Source organism: Dermacentor variabilis, chromosome 2 (genome assembly GCF_050947875.1).
Source record: "Dermacentor variabilis isolate Ectoservices chromosome 2, ASM5094787v1, whole genome shotgun sequence".
Taxonomy (NCBI): Eukaryota; Metazoa; Arthropoda; class Arachnida; order Ixodida; family Ixodidae; genus Dermacentor; species Dermacentor variabilis.
Genome location: NC_134569.1, coordinates 255,042,711 through 255,067,582, shown reverse-complemented (window position 1 = coordinate 255,067,582; position 24,872 = coordinate 255,042,711).

Here is a 24,872-nt window from a genome sequence, read left to right as displayed (position 1 = left end):
ACACACCTGTTAGCGCGGTCGGTATACGTGACAGCGGAGCTCTGCTCCGTACATACGGACGTAGCGGGGTACGTGGGTGCCGGAGAATGTGATCAGGGCCGTATTCGTAGGTCCCATCATGCGAGCGTGTAAGACAGGGGCTTCTGAGCAGCGGAGGTTTTCTAGCAGCGTCGTCATAGTGGTGTTGGGCTCAAGGCCTGCGACTACACCCTTGCAGTTGTCTGGGGCGGCTACGTACGCTTGGACGGCGTGTTGAGTGACGCCCATGGAGATGAATTGAACTTTCTGCAGCCGTGCCGCGAGGTTCTCGTCCGGTGTGCTGAGCACCACAAGATTTTGTTCAGTGCGGATGCGAATGATGAACTCGTTGAGCACGGCGCTGTCCAGCCCCGCTGCTATGCCGATGGCTCGGGCAACAGAAGTATGAGGCCACGCACCGAGGTTCAGGCCGTCTCTCGGGCGGAACACAATCTTGTAGTCGTCGACAGGCAGTGGCGGGAGTCGCGCGTTCTTCTTGCGCGGTGATTCGGGCGTCGGAGCAGGTGGCAGGTTCGCAGTAGCTTCTGCTGAGCGTTTCTTTCTCCGAGCGACGAGAAACCAGCTGGTGTCGTCCTCGGCCTGACCGGACGAAGCGTCGGCGTCCATCGTGTCAGGGGAGCGGGTGTCGTCGGTCTCCATCTGAACGGAGTAAATTGGCGTTGGAAAGGGCGCGCGCCCGCGTCTAGGCTGGCGAGGTGAACGCAGGTAAGGCCCAGCGCGGCGTCGTCGGTGGTCCAGAACTTCCAAAGCCAATAAAATGTGAGGATCTCACCAGATCTTGGAGAAATTGGGCTCGATCGATGCCGCTCGCCGAGCTGCGTCGTTTGATGGTACTTTCAGTGGTGAGAAGGCAGGGGAACCGCTCGTTGATGGTTCGAAATGAGTCACTACGGCAGCAGGTGGCCCCTCCGCTCTCGTGGAGTTTGGACTTAACGCCGAACTCCTCAGAGAAACGCAAGCTCTCGAAATTTTCTATGACCGTCTCAGCAAAACACCACCAAACTACCTTGAACCGTGCTTCGCGTGTAGCGGCAGCAGTCGGTCCGGACGAACACCATTGTTGACGTCACGAGGCGCCCCACCAATCACAGGCGAAAACGAGGCGCGCGAGCTGGGCGTGTCTGCTGCTGCACTTTTCGTCGAAATAAAATATGTTTGCGCTTTCTTTCGCTCAATTTCGATGCGACATTCGAATTCAGAGGGTTGAAAACCACGACGTACTGCTCTTCACTCATTTTTTTTTAAAAGCTTTCAGCTTCCCTTTAAGCATCCTCGAAGTTTTCTGTTCGTGCTTACATTATAGCGTTCTCGATCACCTTGCCCCGGGGTTGCCCCGAAACCAGAATGGCGCGCTTTGCACCGCCGTGGTGGCGCACTGCGGAGGGTCAACATCGAGGACAAAACTGCACCCCGTGCATGGTGCTTGATTGCAGCGCTACTTTGCCCCTGGCGCGCAAGATGTGGGCGAACACGCGCGCGCGCACATTTTATTGTTTGCAGGTGCTGAGCATCTGTGGCAAGCGCTCGAATTTTGTAAAACTGCGTGCTCCGACATACCTGGTTGCAAGCGAACACCAATGGATTTTATAATTAATCCTGACGACCCGTTCCTGACGACCCGTTCAACGAACCTGTCCACTTTCGGCCGCTCTTCACCAGATTGTTTTTTGACGAGGTCGATCAGCATGCCGTCTTCGATGTCAGACGAACTTGAAAAAAGCTCATCGAGTGCGGCAATTAGCAGCGCTTCCTTTCTCGTTGCCGACAACTCCACTAGCTAACTCCGTCAACTCCGTTGCAACCGCAGCTATCGGGCCAGAGCATCCGGGGTTCTGCAGTCGGCAGTGCGGGCGCGCGTCCCGCAGTGCTTGCTGGGATTGCACCCCGGCGCACCGCCGGTTTTCTCGGTGCGAGACGGGGCAATGGAAAACCCATAGAGTTTCTCACTATAACACCTAGAGGGTAATCTAGCTGGCGCCACCGTCTATGGGAGTTTCTCAAGGGGGCACCGTGCCGTCATGGGAATGACGGTATATGTGTCTGCGAGGCTCGTGTTGGCTGGTATTGTAAGAGGCTTCGTCTAAAACGTGGATATGGCTACGCAAATAACGCGTTCTTAAAGTAGAATCTTCATAAAATGTTTCCATTCATGCATATTACATCTTTACTCACCCACGATGCATGACCAAGCGAAGAAAAGCAAGAACAGACGACCAACTGTTTCAAAGCGAGCGCGAACCTTGTCGTCTGTCCTCCAACTTTAGCGGCCCGCTGATACTTCTTACGTAACATGTAGTCGTACACAGAATAACAAGTTCTCATAGTTAAACAAAACATGTTTTCGCGTAATAATAAAAAACTAAAGCTAAAAAAGCTAAAAAATAAGCTAAAACAGCTTTTCGCGTGCTGTTTTAGTAGAAAGTGAATCATTGTGACAGACTGAACGGTATTTGTCAAGCGCGTCTTCAAGGTGTCCTGTCTCTACGAAATCCACAATATACCGGCATTCCCATGCATACCACAGCGCAGCAGCGCCAGATTTCCCTCTAGGTAATGTAGTGAGAAACTCTATGGGAAAACCGCTCCAACAGGATGCGCTTCCGGTGATCGAGGATGGTCAGTGCGCACCGGTGCGGTTGATCGAGGATGAAAGTGCGTACCAAGGCGCCCCGGTGCGCACCGGTGTGGGTGATCGAGGACGCTATTAGAGATCCATTTCGATAGGTTCGCCCTCTGCAGCGATTAGCTAGAACTTGAGTTTCCGGGGCCCATAAACTATGCCGGGGCCAAGTAAAGATGTTCGGTGTGCAAGCACGATGTCGCTGTTAATGTCAAGGGTCGACCGTCACGGCGTCACGGACATCTTGTTACGACGGGTTGTGCAAAACGGGATTACCGTAGTCAAATGTGAAAATGTATGTACAATTAAAACTACTAATAAAAATGGCTATATTTGGCTGCCAATTTGTTCAGCTCTTTTTTGTGTTTGACTACATTTGGGCTACACTTTCTCTAGCTTTGGGCTACGCCGCCTTGTCCGACCTGGCAACACTCCCGCTGTGCCGGTCGGACCATAGTATGGTGCATGTATGGTGGCTAGAACGGGGAGGTGACGCCAGCGCCGGCATATCCGCCGAGAAAGCGCGACCCTCTTGTTCATGCGCTGCCGCAAAGGCCGTGGTGGCACTGCGGTCAGCTTGGCGTAAACGTACCTTTGTAAAACGTAGTAGTACCGTAGTAGTAAGCGTACCGGCTTTGTCTAGGTCTGTCGGCTCCCCCGTTAGGCCTAGGTGGTAGGAGGGACCTATTTGATAGGCTTATTTAATTCTTTCAGCTAGCTCTTCGGATTCTTACATGGAGTAGGGAGTGATAATTCTTTATTTTTGTTTGGGATAGCGGTCGAGGTCGGCTTTGCGCGAGTGATTTGGCGAACTTGCTCGTTGGGCCTAGGGACGTAGGCCTAGCGATGAAGTCGAAGAACGTGAAGGCCGCGGGGGACGGGGAGCAAGTGCAGTGCGACGAGGGCCTGCGATGGTGCTTCCTCGACGAGACTAAATTCCAGAATTTAGCAAACGCGGAGGGGTTTAGCTTCACGTGCAGGTCGTGCGAGGGCGTCAGGGAAGCCGTCCAAAAACTGGAAGGGAATTGGGCGGCTAAGTTCGAAGAGCTTAAAGCAAACCTGAGGGAAGGGCAGGAGAAGCGGGTAGCACTGCAGGCGAAAGTTGAAAACTTCGTCAAGGTGGAGGCGGCCCAGGCCGCGCAGTTAGTGAGGACTGTGGCCGAGAAGAAAGAAAGGAGCGCCGAACTGAAAAAGCGGCTGGACGCGCTTGAGACGCGGGCAGCGGGGAATGTCGGGTCAGGACACCAAAGCGGTGGCAAAGACTCAGAAAGTAGGGTAGACCCTACAGGCGAAGTGGGAGGCAGGGAGCCAAAGCAAGCGGTCGCCAGCTCGCCGCCGGTGAATCGGCGTAGCTATAGTGAAGCAGCGCAACACGCCCCGAGTGAGGCGACGTTGCAGCCACAGGAAACTGGAAAGAGCGGCACCTACGTTGAGGCCGACACACGGGAAAAGCAGTAGCCCAGGAGACATGCCCTTTGTCGAGTCCGAATCACGCGGAAAAGGACACAGTGAAGCAGATAGAGGTAGGAGAAAGTGAAAGGGTGATTATCGCTGGCGACTCAAACATGTCTGGGTGCTCAAAAGCAGTTGTGGAGAGGGTGAAAGGGCCATTTCCAGGGCGGACACTGAGTTCTGTCATGGAGCGAGCAAAAGAAAAGCTCACGGAAAATGCCCACGTGCGCAACCTTGTCGTGGTAGCAGGTGGGCTAAATGACCTCCTAAACAGAAAAGGGCCAGGACTAGCCCAGCGCTTGGCGAAGGGGGTGGACGACTTGCGCGAGCTATCCCATCAGGTGCAGATCGTGGTGTGCACGGTGCCGGAGGTGCCTGTGCGTGACAGTCATGTACAAAGAGCTGTAATGGCTGCTAATGAGGCAATATGGAAAATGAGCCGAGAGAATGGCTTCGAGGTTGTCGAAGTAAACAGGGAAGTGAGAAGTTGTGGTGGTTTTAAAGGAGATGGGATCCACTTCAATTACAGGCTAGCACGAGAAGTGGGCTGGCGACTTGGGGGTCGCGCTGTTGCTTTTTTAGGGGGCCCGCGGGCGCTCAGGAGGTCAGAGTAGGTAGTAATGAAGAAGGTCCCCTAGGGGAACATCAGAAGAGCATCGCCGTCGATAACAGAAAAAGGAGGAAAGCAAGAACAAGAGCTCGCCATGCAATAGGCTACATAAACATGCAGGGCGGCAGAAGAAAGGAAAAGTGGGCAGAGATTGAGGAGCGGTTACATAGAGAACAAATAGGGGTGTATGCGGTTACAGAAACGCACCTTAGAGACACAGAAGAGCCGCCAGTTATTGAGAATAATGTATGGGAAGGGTGCAACAGAACTAAGTCGGAAAGAAAGGGAGGGGGAGTCGGAATGCTCATCCATCAGGGAGCCAAATGGAAAAGAGTAAATTCACAATGTCAAGAGCATCTTTGGTTATCAGGTACAATTACAGAAACGCACCTTAGAGACACAGAAGAGCCGCCAGTTATTGAGAATAATGTATGGGAAGGGTGCAACAGAACTAAGTCGGAAAGAAAGGGAGGGAGAGTCGGAATGCTCATCCATCAGGGAGCCAAATGGAAAAGAGTAAATTCACAATGTCAAGAGCATCTTTGGTTATCAGGTACAATGAGTGGGAAAGAAACTTGGCTGGGAGTTACGTATTTGTGGACCGGAAATAATTGCACAGAGAAGAATAAAGAGTTAGTGGAATGCATAAGCGCTGATATTAAGGGTTTCGGGAATGGTGCTGAGATTGTCCTATTAGGTGACATGAATGCCCACATACAGGATTTAGATGGCTATACCGACAATAACGGGAAGTCAATGCTAGACCTTTGCGAGCAACATAACCTCGTGATCGTGAATACAGGGCCGAAGTGGGAAGGACAGATCACGTGGGAAGTGGGAAACCGGCAATCGACCATTGATTACTGTCTGATGACAGAAGGAATTCATGATAAGTTGAGAGAAATGGTCATCGATGAGGAAGGGTTTAGCAGCATAGGGAATGACCATAAACGCATCATTTTGAAAATGGGATATGTAGTTGGGAAAGAGAGCAAGGAAAGCACAATGGTCAGTCCAAATTTGAACGCCGAACAAATAGCAAATATAGTCACTAGAGTTGAGGAAGAACTTGGCAAGTGGCCAAGTAAGGAGTGGGAATATGGTGAGCTTCTAAGTGTAATAACGACAGAAATACGGAAAGAGAAACAAGATGTTCGTTGGAAAGGAAAAAAAGAAACCGAAAAGCTGGTGGAACAAGGAGATACGAGAAGCGATCGCCGAACGACAGAAAGCGTCTCGAGAGCACAGGCAGGCAAAGAAGGCGCAGTTGCCTACGGATGAAGTAACCAGTAAATGGGAAATACACCGGGAGAAAAAGTCTATGGTTCAAATACTGGTGCAAGCAAAATTAAAAGGTGAAAGTGAACGTTGGTTGTCAGAAATACGTGAGAAAAAGAAGGCCGCACCTAGAATATTTTGGAATCACATAAAATTATTAGGCAGGAAGTCAGCAACAATACAACAACATATCCTAGACGAAGATGAAAACAGACTGGAAGGAGAAGCGGCAATAAATTACATCCAAAAGGTAACAGCCGAATCTTTCCAAGGCAAGGACGAGGTTGTAATTGAAGAAAAAAAAAGAGCATGAAAGACCCAAGTGGAAAAGGAGCTGGTGCTGACAAATTTAGACTGGAAGAAAGCGGAAGAGAAAATTCCTAAGCCCACAGCCACAGGGCTAGACGAGCCCTGTGGGCTCGTCTAGCCCTGTCTAGAGATGAACTGGGACCAAAAAGTAAGGAAGCTCTGGTGAAAGCAGTGGAAAAAACTTTAAAAGATAGACGAATACCAGACAGTTGGCGACAAAGTAGAATGAATTTAATTTATAAAGGCAAGGGGGAGAAAGGCAGAACTCACTCGTATAGACCGTTGACCATTACATCGGTAATATACAATGCTAGCAATGCAGGCAATCAAATTAAAGCTTCAAACATAAGCAGAGAATAATGACATTTTGGGAGAGCTTCAGAATGGCTTTAGAATAGGTAGGCGTTTGGATGATAACTTGTTTGTTCTTACTCAGTGTATTGAAATATCAAAAAATTGGAGGCTTATCAAAATTAAGCCCAGTGGATGCGAAGCATCCACTGGTCTTAACCTTAGCGTATCCTTAGCGTTTGGAGGCATCTTGACCGCATACACGCCCGGCGCAAAGACGCTGGCGTGGTTGCGGGCACAGAGACTGACGCGACGGCGGGCGCGCGCCGCTTCATCCCTGGCGTGACGTCACATATCACGTGATGCAGCGATGGTGGCGCAGCCGCCGCGTCGCGCGCGACGGCGCGAACCGAAGCGTGGAGGCCTCCGCCGGATGACGTCCGACGGCGCGATATGAGGCCCCATCTGCAGCCGGTGTGACGTCATCACGTGACGTCATGTCACGTGACCCCACTTCAGGGTCAATGGTGGCCACCGCCGGGCGTCGCGCGAAGGCCCGAAACCTACGTTAATATGCTTCGCATAAAATCAGAAAGCAGACCGTTGTATGTGGCCTTTTGGACATTAAAGGAGCCTACGACAACGTAGACCGCAACATTTTGTGGGATATCCTGGAAGGGGAAGGCTTAGGTAACGATTGTCTACAGCTTTTGAGAGAGATTTACCTAGAAAATACCGTTTGAGTTGAATGGGAAGGGATGAGGAGCGCGGAGAAAGTTCATATCAACAAGGAACTGAGGCAGGGGTGCCCTTCATCCCCGTTGCTGTTTATGATGTACACGGTGATGATGGAGAGGGCGCTACAAGGAAGAAATATCGGGTTTAATCTCTCATACAAACAGGCGGGTACAGTAATAGAGCAGCAACTCCCAGGTTTATATTACGCGGACGACATTGTGTTGCTCGCTAACAAGCAAAGTGATTTGCAACGTCTGGCAAATATCTGCGGACAGGAAGGCAACAATTTAGGTTTGAAATTTAGTGTTAGAAAATCGGGTGTTATGGTATTGACACGTGTACTTGTCTTTATCGGGCGACATGTTTTGCCGCCTAAGAAATGTTATCGCACAGCGCGGGACGCGCTTGCATGTATCCGACGTTTCTGGAAAGTTATCGATGCTTCTATCCGCTGTGTGTTGTCACCGAACCTTGTGTTATCTGATTTCATCGCTTGACACGAATGGTGTAGAACTTTGTAGAAGGCATGCGGGTCCCAACGATTAGTCTGGAACATTCGATGACTGCTGCATAAAAGCCGACGCGCTTGACCCGCTGATCAGATTTTCGACGATCACCGAGCGTGTTCGCCGCTATCGTTGTGCTATAAGTGTAGCCTGTTTTGTGGGCACAGGTTCGCCCAATAAAAGTTAGTTTTGTCGTTCATAGTTTTGCTACTGTGTTATTCAACGTCACCACCACGTCACATCTGGTGGAGGTGCTTTACGTTCATGTACCGGACGCCCCCGACAAGCCGTAATTAAAGCCCGGACCGCAAAGACAACACCAGCGCCGTCCCGGAACATCGAGCAAGCCGCCGTCTTCAACAGCTGCCCACGGAGCACGGACTTCTACCTGAGACCAAGAAGATTTTGTCCAAGGCAACTCCAATGGCAGCCGCAGCGTCCCCCATCGTGCTGCAGCAGCCCAGAGAACCACCGACGTTTCGCGGTTCCACATTTGAGGACCCGGAAAGCTGGCTGGAAACGTATGAGAGGGTCGCTACGTTTAACAGCTGGGCAAGCGACGACAAACTGCGACATGTTTATTTCGCATTGGAGGACGCCGCCAGGACGTGGTTCGAGAATCGAGAGCCACCTTGACGACGTGGGACCTGTTCCGAAGCGGCTTTCTGCAAACATTTACAAGTGTCGTGCGAAAAGAGCGATCCCAAGCTCTACTGGAGACCAGAGCGCAGCTGCCGAATGAAACGATCGCGATCTTCAGTGAGGAAATGAACCGTCTGTTCCGCCACGCCGATCCGGAAATGTCCGAGGAGAAGAAAGTCCGCCTGCTGATGCGTGGTGTAAAGGAGGAACTTTTCGGCGCAATGATACGAAGCCCGCCGACGACCGTAGAAGTGTTCTTTCGCGAGGCCACCAGCATTGAGAAGACACTCGAGATGCAGAACCGGCAATTCAACCGCCGCACGAGCTCGACAAACTACGCCGGTGTTCAGTCACTGGCCACCGACGACCTGCGCGAGACCATCAGGGTAGTCGTACGAGAGGAGCTTCAAAGGATCTTCCCTTCATCGCAACCTCAAGTGGCCACAGTCGCCAAAATTGTCACAGAAGAAGTTCAGCGATCGCTCGGAGTTCCCGAGTTAAAACCGCAGTCATCGCAGCCCCAGCCAGAAGCGATGACCTACGCCGCCGTCGCCCGCCGTCAAGGTCCCCCTCCACGACCGCGCCAGGGCCCTGCAACGCCGCAGTTCCGTCGACTGCCGCCGCCAGCACGCCCACCCGTCGCCCAGCGCAGCTACCCGAGGAAGACAGACATTTGGCGAGCCCCCCGACCACCGCCCGCTCTGCTATCACTGTGGAGAAGCCGGCCATGTGTATCGCCGATGCCCATTTCGCGACCTGGGATTGCGAGGGTTCGCCGACAACGCACCGCGCCCTCAGGTAGGTGAACGCCCTCTTGACATCGCCGACTACCTCGTCGCTACTCAGTGGAGCCCTCGACGGCCATACCGGTCGCCGTCACCAGGCCGCTACCTGTCGCCGCAGCGCCGTCCATACACTGGCCCAGCACGGGGCCGCTCTGCGAGCCCATATCAGGAAAACTAAAAGCAGCAACCGATGGAGGTGCGGTTGCTGTTCGTCGAACTGACGAAGACCCTCCGCCGCCGACGAAGACAACGAAGAGACCACCTCGACGACATAATAACGACACGCCGCCGTCCCGACGAAGTCAGGAAGCCAAGACTACACCGACGAAAGACAACTTGACTACCCGACGTTCCAACTTCAGTTGAACACGACGCAGCCGTGATCCGACGCCAAGACGTAACTGCAACGCCAGACAAAGAACCACCGACCTCGACGTGCTTCTCGACGGCCACGCAGTTACCGCCTTAGTGGACACAGGGGCTGATTACTCCGTAATGAGTGGACACATCGCCGCCCAGTTGAAGAAAGTTAAGACTGCATGGGAGGGTCCCCAAATTCGGACCGCTGGAGGACACTTCATTACGCCGACTGGAATCTGCACGGCAAGAATTACCGTTCATGACCGGACTTACCCTGCCACCTTCGTTATCCTCCAACAGTGTTCGCGAGACGTCATTCTCGGCATGGACTTCTTGAGCCAACACGGCGCAATCATTGACCTGAAGTCGAAGTCCATAACGCTGTCGGAAGATCTAGCGATACCGCCGGAGAGCTCTAGTAGCCACCATGCCTTAAGTGTGCTCGAAAGTCAAGTCAGCATCCCGCCTCGCTCCAGCATTGTTATTTCGGTCGGCACCGAAACACTCGCTGACGTAGAAGGCGTCATCGAAGGTGAACAACGTCTACTGCTAGACCGTGAAATTTGCGTCGCAAGAGGGATCGCTCGACTGCACGGAGGAAACACGAAAGTGTTGCTGACAAACTTCAGCCAGGAGTTCAAGCACATCAACAAGGGCACGACGATCGCGTACATCGAGGAAATTCTGGAAACCAGTAATGCGTTTGTCCTCTCGGATTCCGCCGCATCTACCCCGACGACCATGGTTCCCGAACCAGACTACGACATTAATCCAAGTCTCCACGTGATTAAGCAACATCAGCTCAGAAGTCTGCTCCAACGATGCAAAGGCTGTTTTTCGACGTCATCGAGGATTCGACAAACACCAGTCGCCAAGCATCGCATAATAACCGAGGAGAGTGCTCGACCACTCCGCCAGAGCCCTTACCGAGTTTCGCCACGAGAACGTGAAGCTATAAGACAACAAGACGACGAAATGCTGCGCGACGACATCATCCAGCCGTCGAAAAGCCCGTGGGCATCCCCTGTTGTCATGGTGAAAAAAAAGGACGGCACCTTACGTTTCTGCGTCAATTATCGTCGACTGAACAAAATCACAAAGAAGGATGTATACCCCCTACCACGGATGGACGACGCATTAGTTCGGCTCCGCAACGCAAAATACTTCTCGTCGATGGATCTCAAGTCTGGCTACTGGCAAATAGAAGTCGACGAGAGAGATCGCGAAAAGACCGCCTTCATCACGCCAGACGGCCTCTACGAGTTCAAGGTCATGCCATTCGGACTCTGCTCGGCGCCTGCAACATTCCAGCGCATCATGGACACGGTGTTAGCAGGATTGAAGTGGCAGACCTGTCTTGTTTACTTGGATGACGTCGTCGTCTTCGCCGAAAATTTCGACGATCACCTTAGGCGGCTTGCGATAGTACTAGAGGCCATCAAGTCATCAGGGCTCACTCTGAAGCCAGAAAAGTGCCGCTTCGCTTACGATGAGCTTCTGTTCCTAGGCCACGTCATCAGCAAGTCTGGAGTTCGCCCCGACCCGCAGAAGACAGATGCCATTGCAAAGTTTCCGCAGCCCATCGACAAGAAGGCAGTGCGTACATTTCTTGGCATGTGTGCCTACTACAGGCGATTTGTCAAGGACTTTTCACTTATCGCTGAGCCGCTGACACAGCTAACTAAATGTGACGTCGAGTTCAAGTGGGAAACGGCGCAGGCCGACGCATTACAAGAACTAAAACGACGCATGCAGTCGCCGCCCGTACTTGCGCACTTCTACGAGCACGCCGATACCGAAATCCACACTGACGCCAGTAGCCTAGGCCTCGGTGCCGTGCTAGTCCAGAGAAAAGATGAACACGTGATAGCTTACGCTAGCCGGTCGTTGTCAAAAGCGGAAGGCAATTTTTCTACAACTGAAAAAGAATGCCTCGCCATCGTTTGGGCTACAGCGAAATTTCGCCCGTACCTATATGGCAGGCCATTCAAAGTCATCAGTGACCATCACGCTTTGTATTGGCTAGCGAATTTAAAGGATCCTTCAGGACGGCTGGCGCGGTGGAGCCTAAGACTGCAAGAATATGGTATCACTGTAACCTATAAGTCCGGACGAAAACACTCTGATGCCGATTGCCTATACGCGCCCCCATTGACTCGCCGCCGCAAGATGACGAAGATGACGACGCCTTCCTGGGCATTTTAAGCGCAGAAGACTTCTCTGAACTGCAGCGAGCGGACCTGGAGTTGAAAAACCTCATCGAGTATTTGGAAGGGCACACCGACGTTGTCCCTAGGGCATTTAAGCGAGGATTATCTTCGTTCTCGCTTCAAAACAACCTACTCGTAAAGAAGAACTTCTCACCTGTGCGCGGCAACTACCTTCTTGTTGTCCCGTCAGGACTGCGTCCAGAAATATTGCACGCCCTACCCGACGATCCAACCGCTGGGCACCTTGGATTCTCCCGGACGCTGTCGAGGATACAGGAAAGGTATTATTGTCCGCGCCTGACCGCCGACGTCGCCCGTTATGTCAGAACATGCCGAGACTGTCAGCGACGCAAGACACCGCCGACAAGGCCAGCCGGATTACTACAGCCTATCGAGCCTCTTTGCCGACCATTCCAGCAGATCGGGATGGACTTGCTGGGACCCTTTCCGACGTCAATAACCGGAAATAAGTGGATCGTCGTGGCGGCGGACTACCTCACCCGCTTCGCTGAAAGAAAAGCACTGCCGAAAGGTAGCGCAGCCGAAGTGGCGAAATTCTTTCTCGAAAACATCCTCCTGCGACATGGCGCCCCAGAAGTCCTCATCACCGACAGAGGAACGGCCTTTACAGCGGAGCTCACCCAGGCCATTCTGCAATACAGTCAGACAAGGCACAGGAGGACAACTGCCTACCACCCACAGACGAATGGTCTTACGGAGCGGCTTAATAAGACCCTCGCCGACATGCTAGCAATGTACGTCGACGTCGAACACAAGACCTGGGATGCCGTCCTGCCGTACGTAACATTCGCTAACAACACGGCGGTGCAAGAAACAACACAGATCACGCCGTTCAAGTTGGTTTACGGCAGGAACCCGACGACGACGCTCGACGCCATGCTGCCGCACGTAACTGACGAAGAGAATCTTGTCGTCGCTACCTACCTCCAGCGCGCCGAAGAAGCCCGACAGCTCGCCCGTCTGCGGATCAAAAACCAGCAGCGTACCGACAGCCGACACTACAACCTCCGACGACGCTTCGTCGAGTACCAGCCCGGCGACCGTGGTTCGGTATGGACCCCGATACGCCGACGAGGACTGAGTGAGAAACCATTGCGACGCTATTTCGGACCCTACAAGGTCATTCGACGTATTGGCGCACTGGACTATGAGGTCTTGCCAGACGGCATTTCGCATTCACAGCGACGTCGCGCACGACCTGAAGTGGTCTACGTGGTGCGTCTTAAACCGTTTTACGGACGCTAACGATCTGTCCTTATATTGTTTTTTTCCTTTGCTACGAGTGCTTATTTATTACTTTCGTTTATTTGCAGCATCGGGTCGATGCTTTTTAAGAGGGAGGTATTGACACGTGTACTTGTCTTTATCGGGCGACATGTTTGGCCGCCTAAGAAATGTTATCGCACAGCGCGGGACGCGCCTGCATGTATCCGAAGTTTCTGGAAAGTTATCGATGCTTCTATCCGCTGTCTGTTGTCACTGAACCTTGTGTTATCTGATTTCATCGCTTGACACGAATGGTGTAGAACTTTGTAGAAGGCATGCGGGTCCCAACGATTAGTCTGGAACATTCGATGACTGCTGTATAAAAGCCGACGCGCTTGACCCGCTGATCAGATTTTCGACGATCGCCGAGCGTGTTCGCCGCTGTCGTTGTGCTATAAGTGTAGCCTGTTTTGTGGGCATAGGTTCGCCCAATAAAGGTTAGTTTTGTCGTTCACAGTATTCATCATCATCAGCCTGGTTATGCCCACTGCAGGGCAAAGGCCTCTCCCATACTTCTCCAACAACCCCGGTCATGTACTAATTGTGGCCATGCCGTGCCTGTAAACTTCTTGATCTCATCCGCCCACCTAATTTACTGCCGCCCCCTGCTACGCTTCCCTTCCCTTGGGATCCAGTCCGTAACCCTTAATGACCATCGGATATCTTCCCTCCTCATTACATGTCCTGCCCATGCCCATTTCTTTTTCTTGATTTCAACTAAGATGTCATTAACTCGCGTTTGTTCCCTCACCCAATCTGCTCTTGTCTTATCCCTTAACGTTACACCTATCATTCTTCTTTCCATAGCTCGTTGCGTCGTCCTCAATATAAGTAAAACCGGATTCGTAAGCCTACATGTACCTGCCCCGTAGGTGGGTACTGGTAAGACACAGCTGCTATACACTTTTCTCTTGAGGGATAATGGCAACCTGCTGTTCATGATCTGAGAATGCCTGCCAAACGCACTCCAGCCCATTTTTATTCTTCGGATTATTTCCGTCTCATGATCCGGATCCGCCGTCACTACCTGCCCTAAGTAGATGTATTCCCTTACCACTTCCAGTGCCTCGCTGCCTATTGTAAATTGCTGTTCTCTTCCGAGACTGTTAAGCATTACTTTAGTTTTGTGCAGATTAATTTTTAAACCCACTTTTCTGCTTTGCCTCTCCAGGTCAGTGAGCATGCATTGCAATTGGTCCCCTGAGTTACTAAGCAAGGCAATATCATCAGCGAATCGCAAGTTACTAAGGTATTCCCATTAACTTTTATCCCCAATTCTTCCCAATTCCGGTCTCTGAATACCTCCTGTAAACACGCTGTGAATAGCATTGGAGATATCGTATCTCCCTGCCTGACGCCTTTCTTTATTGGGATTTTGTTGCTTGCTTTATGGAGGACTACGGTGGCTGTGGAGCCGCTATAGATATCTTCCAGTATTTTTACATACGGCTCTTCTACACCCTGATTCCGTAATGCCTCCATGACTGCTGAGGTTTCGACAGAATCAAACGCTTTCTCGTAATCAATGAAAGCTATATATAAGGGTTGGTTATATTTCGCAGATTTCTCTATCACCTGATTGATAGTGTGAATATGATCTATTGTTGAGTAGCCTTTACGGAATCCTGCCTGGTCCTTTGCTTGACAGAAGTCTAAGGTGTTCCTGATTCTATTTGCGATTACCTTAGTAAATAGTTTGTAGGCAACGGACAGTAAGCTGATCGGTCTATAATTTTCCAAGTCTTTGGCGTCTCCTTTCTTATGGATTAGGATTATATTAGCATTCTTCCAAGATTCCGGTACGCTCGAGGTCATGAGCCATTGCGTATACAGGGTGGCCAGTTTCTCTAGAACGAACTGTCCACCATCCTTCAACAAATCTGCTGTTACCTGATCCTCCCCAGCTGCCTTCCCCCTTTGCGTATCTCCCAAGGATTTCTTTACTTCTTCCGGCGTTACCTTTGGGATTTCGAATTTCTCTAGACTATTTTCTCTTCCATTATCGTCGTGGGTGCCACTGGCATTGTATCAATCTCTATAGAACTCCTGAGCCACTTGAACTATCTCATCCATATTAGTAATGATATTGCTACTGTATACTGTGTTGAATAACACAGTATTGCTACTGTGTTATTCAACGTCACCACCACGTGACAGTATTCAGTGAAAACAGTGAACAGACAGTGGAGATACAGGGCCAAGAAATACCTCGGATAACAGAATATAAATACCTTGGTATATGGATAAACGAAGGCAATGGATATATGGAAACACAGGAAAAAACCATAACAGTCAAGGGGAAGAGAAGTGCAGCCATAATGAAGCACAGAGCGCTATGGGGATACAATAGGTACGAGGTCCTCCGAGGTATGTGGAAAGGGGTAATGGTTCCAGGACTTACTTTTGTAAATGCGGTTGTTTGCTTTAAATCAGGGCTACAATCAGGACTCGACAGGAACCAAAGGTCAGTAGGTCGCCTCGCATTGGGCGCTCACGGGAAGACTACAAATGAAGCTTTGCAGGGGGATATGGGCTGGACTAGTTTTGAAGTGAGGGAAGCTCGCAGTAAAATTGAGTATGAAGAACGGCTGAGGAATATGGAAGAAAGTAAATGGGCTGGGAGAGTGTTCGGGTAACTGTACAGGCAAAACATTGATTCACAGTGTAGGAAAAGAACTAGGAAGCTTACCAGCAAGTATGCGGCCTGTGGGGTGGGCAACACAGCAACAAAGAAGGTCAAGCGGAAAGTCAGAGAGGCTGAATTAATCTCATGGGTGGCGGCAATGGAAAAGAAACCTGCCATGAGTAACTACTTAAGAGGAAAAAACGATATCAGGAAAGAAACCATTTATGATAAATAAAAGGGAAGCTCATCACTTTTCGAAGCGAGATCGGGATGCCTTAGAACACGCACCTATAAAGCGAGATATAAGAAGCAAGAAGAAGCATGTGCTTGCTGTGGTAAAGCTAGGCAAACTACGGAGCATGTTTTATTAGAATGTGAAGACGTCTACGCAGTGGTCGATTTAGGCACCACTGGCCTCCTTGAAGCCCTTGGGTTCAGCGGGAGCATGTGGTAAAGCAAACAGGTCCGCAATAGACATTAGTAAGAGGCGATTGGAGGATTGGTGGAAGAAAAGTAGGGAAACGACAAAAGACGGAGACGTACAAAAGCACAGTTCGCAATAGGGGATCAGAAAATTGGGACGTGGTAGTTCATAGTGCTTTTCTTTCTTTCTTCATTGGTTAACCTAGGTAGGATATTAGGCAGCATAGTAGCAAGAGCTTGGTGGCGCAACCCACCGCCCCGTTCCAAAGGGGACGCTCATAACATCCATCCATCCATCCGATGCAGTCACGCGGTTGCGCACACGCGCGCAACCGCGTGACCCGCGGTGTCTGGCCGGCGCGACAGCGTTCCTGTTTCTTCGCGGCTGCCAAAGTGTTCTCTCGTTTACGGCAATATGTGTTTCGCTGCTGACATGTTAATGTGAGTGCCGGACTTCGCCGAACAGATGAATTCCAACGCAAAAAACGCGAGGCATCGTCACTGCTTCGCCCCTGGCTGCACGTCCGGCTATGTGTCGTCGAGGCAGCAGGGAGGGTGCTCTAAACATAGGAGGGTGCTCTGAGTTGCATATTTCTTCAAGGTCGAACGTCTTAATTTTTTTATTTAGTGGAAAGTAATATTATTGCCTCCCCATTTCTTAGTGGGTGTTCAATGTTTAATGTTTTTCTTTCAAATTACACAGAAGCATGTGTAAATGTGATATCTTGTATTTTGAATTACCCTGAATGTATGATGTGCAGTGCTTTGTTATTACTACGATGTGCAATAAATTTTTGCTTTGCTTTGTATTACGTGTTCTGAACCCCACTCACATTTTTTAGGAGTAAGCTGACGCTTCATATTACCGAAACTTAAGGAGTGGAAGACACCGGCCAAAGAACAGCCAACCTTTCTTTCTCTCATTTAATACCCCTTTTAATTTCCTTTCTACATATTCTTTTATGCCCTGAGGCAATAAACAACGTTATTTAAAAAATGCAATCGCACGGACCCGAAACATATTGTAATCCTAATTCTTTTGGTCTGTGTCTCCTACTGTCGTCATGCACTATCTTGACGACACGGGACTCATTCGGACCCTTCAATTCCTGAAACTGAAAGGATTCGCGAATAACGCTTTAGATAAGCCGATGTGCTACGCAGCAGATGTATTGCAGAGGCAACCATTCGATTTTAATGTTTTTGTTTGTGGTGTTTCACGTGCCAAAATGACTCAGGCTATGAGAGATACCGTAGTGGAGGCATGAAGGACTCTGGAAATTTAGACCACCTGGGGTTCTTTGACGTGTACTAACATCGCACAGCAAACGGGCGCCGTGTTTTTCGCCTCCATCGAAAAGCGGCTGCCGCGGCCGGGGTGCCATCCCTCATCCTCGGGCCCAACAATCGGGCGCCCTAACCACTGCACCACCATGGCTTAAAATTGCTTCCTGTCAGCCGTAGTCACGTTCGACTAGCGTTGAATGAGCTAAACCAATGCTTGCAACAACATCACTGAAAGGCCGACGCGTTGCGTGCACGGCAGGCCTGTGTCCTTGCGTATGCTCAAAGCCAGCGGTGCGTACCATGCATCGCATAACGGCCAACAGCGCCACCTACGCCCGGCTTGAAATGGAGGAGCGGCTTCCATGTGCCGTTGGCGTCACCTCTCTCATCTAGCCACCATAGAACATAGAGTTTCTTACAACAAATAATTTTTGTTGGAAACTCTATGGGTCAGACAGACTTTAAACCACGGAGGAAGTATAGTGCCTAGAATGTACTAGCCAGTGTTCCGTGCACCCGCTCTTTTCAATGGAGGAGCGTGGTGCCGCCTGCAATGAATGCCCACGGTGGCCGACAGAGGTCGCTGCCATACGGGTGGGTGCAGACTGCGCGTGTCGTCTGCTTCGCACATCAGTTTCGCAGCGGTTGCGTCGGTTTCTATGTTTGCGTTTTCTGTCTTATTACAGCGTTGCATGTTTGTTCTTGGTGTTGTGAAAGAGTGAGTGCGTCGCTGCTGTGTTTGTGTGTTTGTCATTACCAGAACTATGCGGCGCCAGTGAAAAAATGCCGAAGCTAGAGTGCAAGGAGAGGACCTGCTTTGTGCCGTTGTGTAGAAGCGGTTACAGCTCGAACAAAGGACGTGTATCCTTGTTCACTCCACCATCTGATACGAAGCGGTAGCAGAATGGGCAAGAATGACCAGGAGAACGGACAAAAGGCTGGCACCAACTGCTGTGGTTTGTGCAAAACATTTAGAAAACAGTTTAGTCCAGCGTGCGTTCTCTATCACCGTGAACGGCGTTGTCCACGAGATTCTCCGCGATAAAACACGCCTGAAACCCTACGCCATACGTTTCCTGAGTATCCTAAGCGTGCACGTTGTGAGTGCCAGGAAAAAAGAAAAACAAGAAAGAAGGAGCAGTAGTGCTTTGAACTACGATACTACAGGTTATGCTGCACGAAAGATCACTGCCAAAAATTATTCACCACAGTGTGCAGGCTTAATTTCTTTGCGTAAGTAAAGCTGAAGCTAGTGCCGACGCTGCTTCATATATTACACTACCCATTTTGACAATGGAGGCCTTGTCTATCTTAGTCAGACCTTGTCAACCGCCGTGAAGGCTATGGAAGATGCTTTTGCTGTGTTCTTTAGCAAAAACAAGTTACATGTAGCGAGTCTAGCTGATTTTTCAGATCAGCACCAGACACTGGCCTTTCCACAACTAGGGTGCCCAGAGCATGAAAAACTAGCTTTGACAGCAGTTGTGAAAGTTCTATGTTTTCTTGAGGTTTCGGTTTTTTGTAAACGGCATCAACAAAAAGAGGGAAGCGCGAAGGCAACGGCAGAAGCTCCTTAAACTGCGTCACTGCCACTAGATCTATATTCTTCATGTATGTGTGCATTATATCATCTAGTGCTGTCTTGTGCCTGCGTGACTGTTGTTATGCTCGAATAAAATCTTTGTTACGCTTAAATAAAAGATCTGTTTCCTATTTTTGTTCACATATATCAGAAATAAAAAGAAATCTGCACGTATTTACCAGGTATAAAAAAATGTATAGTACACGGAACACCACAGTCCATTTTACAGGCTAATTTATTTATTCATTATCATACCCTCGAGGCACAATGGGCATTATGAGGGGATGGGTACATGGTTTACACAAAATCAAAAACATTCAGACCTATGAGGACAACAATAAGATAAATAGGCAGAAACAACAGCAAATAAAATAAAAAGAATGAACAGCGAAATTCCAGTCATTTCGAAAGATGATCGGTTACAGCGGTCTTGAATGGTTATGCATTAATATACCATTAATAGAACAGTAACGTACCCTTATAATTCTTTTCCTTCATTAGAATAAACAATGTAACCTAAAACTTACCCTTAAAAAATTACGCTGCCATCATCGCTAGAATAAAAAACAAGTGGTCTTAGCTATCGCCTAAGAGACACGAAGGCGAACGCCTTGTAAAGCTCATTGTAATTCACCTTATTCTCCTGTAATCCTCTTTCATCCACTGTTGTCCACCTTAATCCTCCTTAATGCACATTATACCGCCTAATTCACTTTAATCCAATCACTAATCACTAATTACATTCGCTATTCATTAATCATTTCTTATACACGGCTGGACATGCTTTGGCTCGCTTCTGGTCTTCCTTGGAACGCGTGACATGTTCTGTATCTCACAACACGACTTTGAAACATGGAGATCTAAGGCTTGTGCCTTAAAAATTGCATTTTCTGTTCGCCAGCACAGAAACACGAAGTCCCCCGCTCGAAGCCGAGCTGAGCTAGCACAAGCTTTTCCCACAAGCGACAACGGCTAAAGGAGCCTGTTGTAATCAAAACAAACCCTAATCAGTAATCATCTGCCTACATTTGAACTGTGCTGCTGCTATGGCTTAGTAAAAAGAAGAAGCGAAGAAGCCCGCTTGCCGACGCTGTGGAAACACAGCGGGCTACGAAGACCGGATGGTTGCCGCGGCACCCACCTGCACTGCAGCGCTCCTAGCGGCAGGCGCCGGCATTCATTGCATCCGGTGCCACCCGGGAGGCCGCGGACGGCACATGGCTGATATATTCTAGGCACTATAGAGGAAGGAAACTCACGAGAGGCCCTGCCGTCACTCTTTGTGAAGCTAAATAGCGTGCTCGATCACCTTGCCCCGGGGTCGCCCCGAAAGCAGAACAGTGCCGGGCGATATTAGCAGGACCAGTTTTGAAGTGAGGGAAGCTCGCAGTAAAATTGAGTATGAAGAACGGCTGAGGAATATGGAAGAAAGTAAATGGGCTGGGAGAGTGTTCAGGTATCTGTACAGGAAAAACATTGATTCACAGTGGAGGAAATGAACTAGGAAGCTTACCAGCAAGTATGCGGCCTGTAGGGTGGACAACACAGCAACAAAGAAGGTCAAGCGGAAGGTCAGAGAGGCTGAATTAATCTCATGGGTGGCGGCAATGGAAAAGAAACCTGCCATGAGTAACTACTTAAGAGGAAAAAACGAAATCAGGAAAGAAACCATTTATGATAAATAAAAGGGAAGCTCATTACTTTTCGAAGCGAGATCGGGATGCCTTAGAACACGCACCTATAAAGCGAGATATAAGAAGCAAGAAGAAGCATGTGCTTGCTGTGGTAAAGCTAGGCAAACTACGGAGCATGTTTTATTAGAATGTGAAGACGTCTACGCAGTGGTCGATTTAGGCACCACTGGCCGGCCTCCTTGAAGCCCTTGGGTACAGAGGGAGCAGTGGTAAAGCAAACATGTCCGCAATAGACATTAGTAAGATGCGACTGGAGTATTGGTGGAAGAAAAGTAGGGGAACGACAAAAGACGGAGACGTACAAAAGCACAGTTCGCAATAGGGGATCAGAAAATTTCGGCGGGGTAGTTCAGAGTGTTTTTTTTTCTTTTTTCATTGTTTAACCTAGGTAGGATATTAGGCAATATAGTAGCAAGAGCTTGGTGGCGCAACCCACCGCTCCGTTCCAAAGGGGACACTCATAATATCCATCCATCCATCCGGTGCGCTTTGCGCCGTGGTGGTGGCGCACTGCGGAGGGCGCGGATAGAGTTACTCTATGTGCTACCAAAGGTGCTACCTTGGGTAGCATATACGCCCCGTGCACGCCGACGGACGCGCCACTCGTGGCAGCCTTGCGCAGAACACGCGGGAGAGGAGCCTGGCGCGCGCCGTAGTTTGTTGTGTCGTTGATCGTGCTTCTCTGTCTTATTCATGTTTTCAGAGCAAGATAGGCAACACCATTCGCACGTGTGGGGTGGCCATAGATTCAGGGAATGTCGAAGAAGAATTGTTGCAGGGTGGGGGGCTCAAATACCGGTGAAAACGTGCCGGTGATACGGTTCTAATCATGCCCGGCAAAGCGTCAGCAGCGGGAGCAACGGTAGCAAAAATGGATCGTCACTTCGAAGGGAAATTTCTTGTTCTCATCCTTTCCTTTGTCTCGTCGGTGTTTTTTCCACTCGATCATAGTTAGACGCGTGAGCAACGAAGTTCGTCTGCAGTGCAGCATGAGGTTTAAAGGCATTTCGCTAAAGTTCGGAATGCTGTTTGCCGCTTATATTGTTTTCCGCTTCTTTAGAGCGTTGCGCTAGCTATAGGCAACACGACTGCACGAGCGCATTGCGTTGTATGTCTAAACTACTGAAGTTTGCAAGAACTGAAATGGTTGGTTTCATGTAGCGCAGTAAATCCTCGCACCAGCTGTCGCGCACTTCATGTATTTACATCTATTTTATGCCTGGCTTTGCGCATGTTTAACTGTTGCTAGTTGCTTCATGCATAACTCTTGTCGATTCTTTTAAGCTGCGAAGTTGTCACCCTGCTTTGTTTGTAAATGGTATAAATCACGCTGTGTCTTATCGGAAGGGCACCAAGAAAGTGCTTCTTTAACAGCTTTATTCTTTTCGCCCGAGGGCATCTTAGATATTGTTTGCGTTTTTGGAAATGTGTTTAGTAAATAGGTACTTCAGGGCGAGAATTGCTAATAGCTAGCTGCTGCATATGGTATTTTTGTTCCATTTCTCGCTGAAAAGTTCGCGTTCCATTTGGGAAGTCATCACACATCGATCTGCCTCAGCAAACTTAACACGCCGAGTGATTTGTTTGTTTCACAACGTAGTCCCTTCTTGCATGTGAGTTTTGTACTCAACTGAATTCTTTCTTATACTTACGCCGCAGACGACTAAACCGGGCCTTGGCGCCAGCGCTCATCTACTTTGACTGGCGCTGCTCTGCCTTTAAGTATATCAATTGGCACCTCTCTCTAGTAATATAAAAAGTTACTGAAAAGTTAGTCAGTCTTTAGCTTTGTACGTTTCCAAGCAGCTCCCTTGGGGAATTTAAAATTGCACAAACTGCAGCGGGAACGGTAGTTCATCGGCGTATGCAACAGAATTGCATCAGCGGTACAGCACTAACACGCGCTTTTATTAACCCGTGTGTTTGGTGACACCGTTAGCTAGTGTACGCGTTTCAATCAATAAATTGGCAATTACTCTTTTTGAGGCGACTTCGACTGCATTTATTCGGCGATGTCACATGTACTCATCCGCCGAGAAATCACAACGGCGTATGCAGAGATTGCACCTTGCGGATTTTGATATAAGTCTGCACTAACGACGGGTGCTTATTATTCAGGTGCAGAAGCAGCATTGCGGCAAGGGTAGAATAAAAAAAAAACCATTGAGAAATCGCATCACTCAACAAAATTTATCGGCTATAGTGAACATGAGCTCCACGTCATGTAAATGGGGTTCATGGCGTTTGTCTGTGGGACACACCTTGCACGTATGTGGATCATGTTGTCCCAAACACCGGTAACATCGTGTTCATACCCACTCGCACAGAGGTCAGCATCGTCCCTACAACTGTCACCGCAGAAGAGGCAGCCTGGCACCCGAACAAAGGAGAAATCGCAGCCGCGAACTTCAGCCATCCTTGCTGCAAAGGGTTGTCGTCTGCTACTGCTCCCGCGTATACTGTTGGAAGCGTCCGCTAGGTGGGTTTCAGTGGCGCCTCTATAGGCGGTGCACGGGGCGTATACAGTAACTCTAGGCGCGGAGGGTCAACATCGAGGCACGGCTACAGTGAACTAGAAGCAATTCAGTGCAACGAGCGGAGGGGGCTTCGCCTTGCGGCTCGTGTCACCCGCAGTGGCACCCGTGGCGGCGGCGCTGCCGTCGACCACTCTTGAAGGCGACAGGTCTGGGCACGCAGTACCATTGCATTTCAGCGGTGTGTTTTGGTGGTGGCTTTTTGCTCTGTGCGGTTGTGCGTCGCAAGCGTTCTTTTGTGAATGCGGCCACTTGCATCAATGAGTGCAAAGCAACGTCTCAACCATTGCTACGCTCCAGGGTGTAGCACAGTATACGCCCGAACTAACAATGCGAAGAAGCTATCTTTATTCAAGGCGCCTGCAGACCCGGAACGGAGGTGCGCGTGGGAGAGAAACCTACATAGAGCCGACAAGCCGCTAACCACAGACTGCGCGGTATGTGAGCTGCATTTTGAGCAGCGCTTCATTGTTCGGGACTATGTGCACCGTATAAATGGGGAGGAAGTTCGCATCCCACGCGGTACGCCTACGCTTACTCCGGACGCAGTCCCCACAATTTTGCCAAATCTACCAGCTTACCTGAGCAAGCAGCCTACTCCCTAGAGGAACGAAAGAAAAAGGAAGGGCGATGACGAAGTCCCACCACGAAAAAAGGCACGAGGGCAGCTTGCAGAGACGACAGAGGTTGACGAACCTACGGGTGCGACGGTTGACAACGAAGTCTGTGTGGCCGCGACTGTGGCTGCGGTGATGAAAATAAAAGTGCCTGGGAAGCGCTGGACGCTACATGAACTTCACGACGCAGACGGAGTATGTTTTACTTCATGTTCCCTCGACTCGCTCTCAGGTGAGGTGAATGTGGAAAAGGCCGTGTTCTTCACTGCAAACAGGGCCGGTGCTTTGCACTCGAAGACGTTCGTGCTGGGTAAGCAGGTGGCTGGCGCGTCAGTGGCAACTATTCAAGATGCTATAACCACTCTGCTGGAAGCGCATGATATGCATCTCTGCAAAGGCGCAGCGTCACGGAATGAAAGCTGCCTAACTACCAGCTTAACAATGAGATTGCAAGGCCAAATTAGGCGCGAGGCAAGAGCAGTTTATAGTACTAACTGCCTAGGCAAGACAACAAAAGAAGGAACGGCTTGCGTCGTTTGCAAGTATCTAAGAAAAGCCCTTGTTAAGCGGCAGTGGCGCCTCGAAAGGCGTCAAGGTCAGAACCAAAGTTGCAATAATGCTAGCTCGCGGTGGCACGGCAGTGTTTTGAAGAAGCTGCAAGCATGTACCCGTAAAAACAAGCGGCTTTTATCGAAGGTAGACAAGCTCGCCTTGGACCTCAAGAAAATCAAAAGCGAATGTGCTGCAACAGCTGAAGATGTACTTGCTGAAAAGTTAAGCTTTTTCTCACCAAAGCAGCAGCTCGCTGTCAGGCAGTGCTTCGAGGCATCAAGAAGGAAGAGTCCGCGGGGCATGAAGTACGAGAAAGAATGGATCCTTGAATGCATCTTGCTCAAAATGAGAAGCCCAAAGCTGTATCAATATATGCGGAGGCAGAACATTTTGGTACTCCCAAGTGAAACAACCCTGCGTAAATACACTG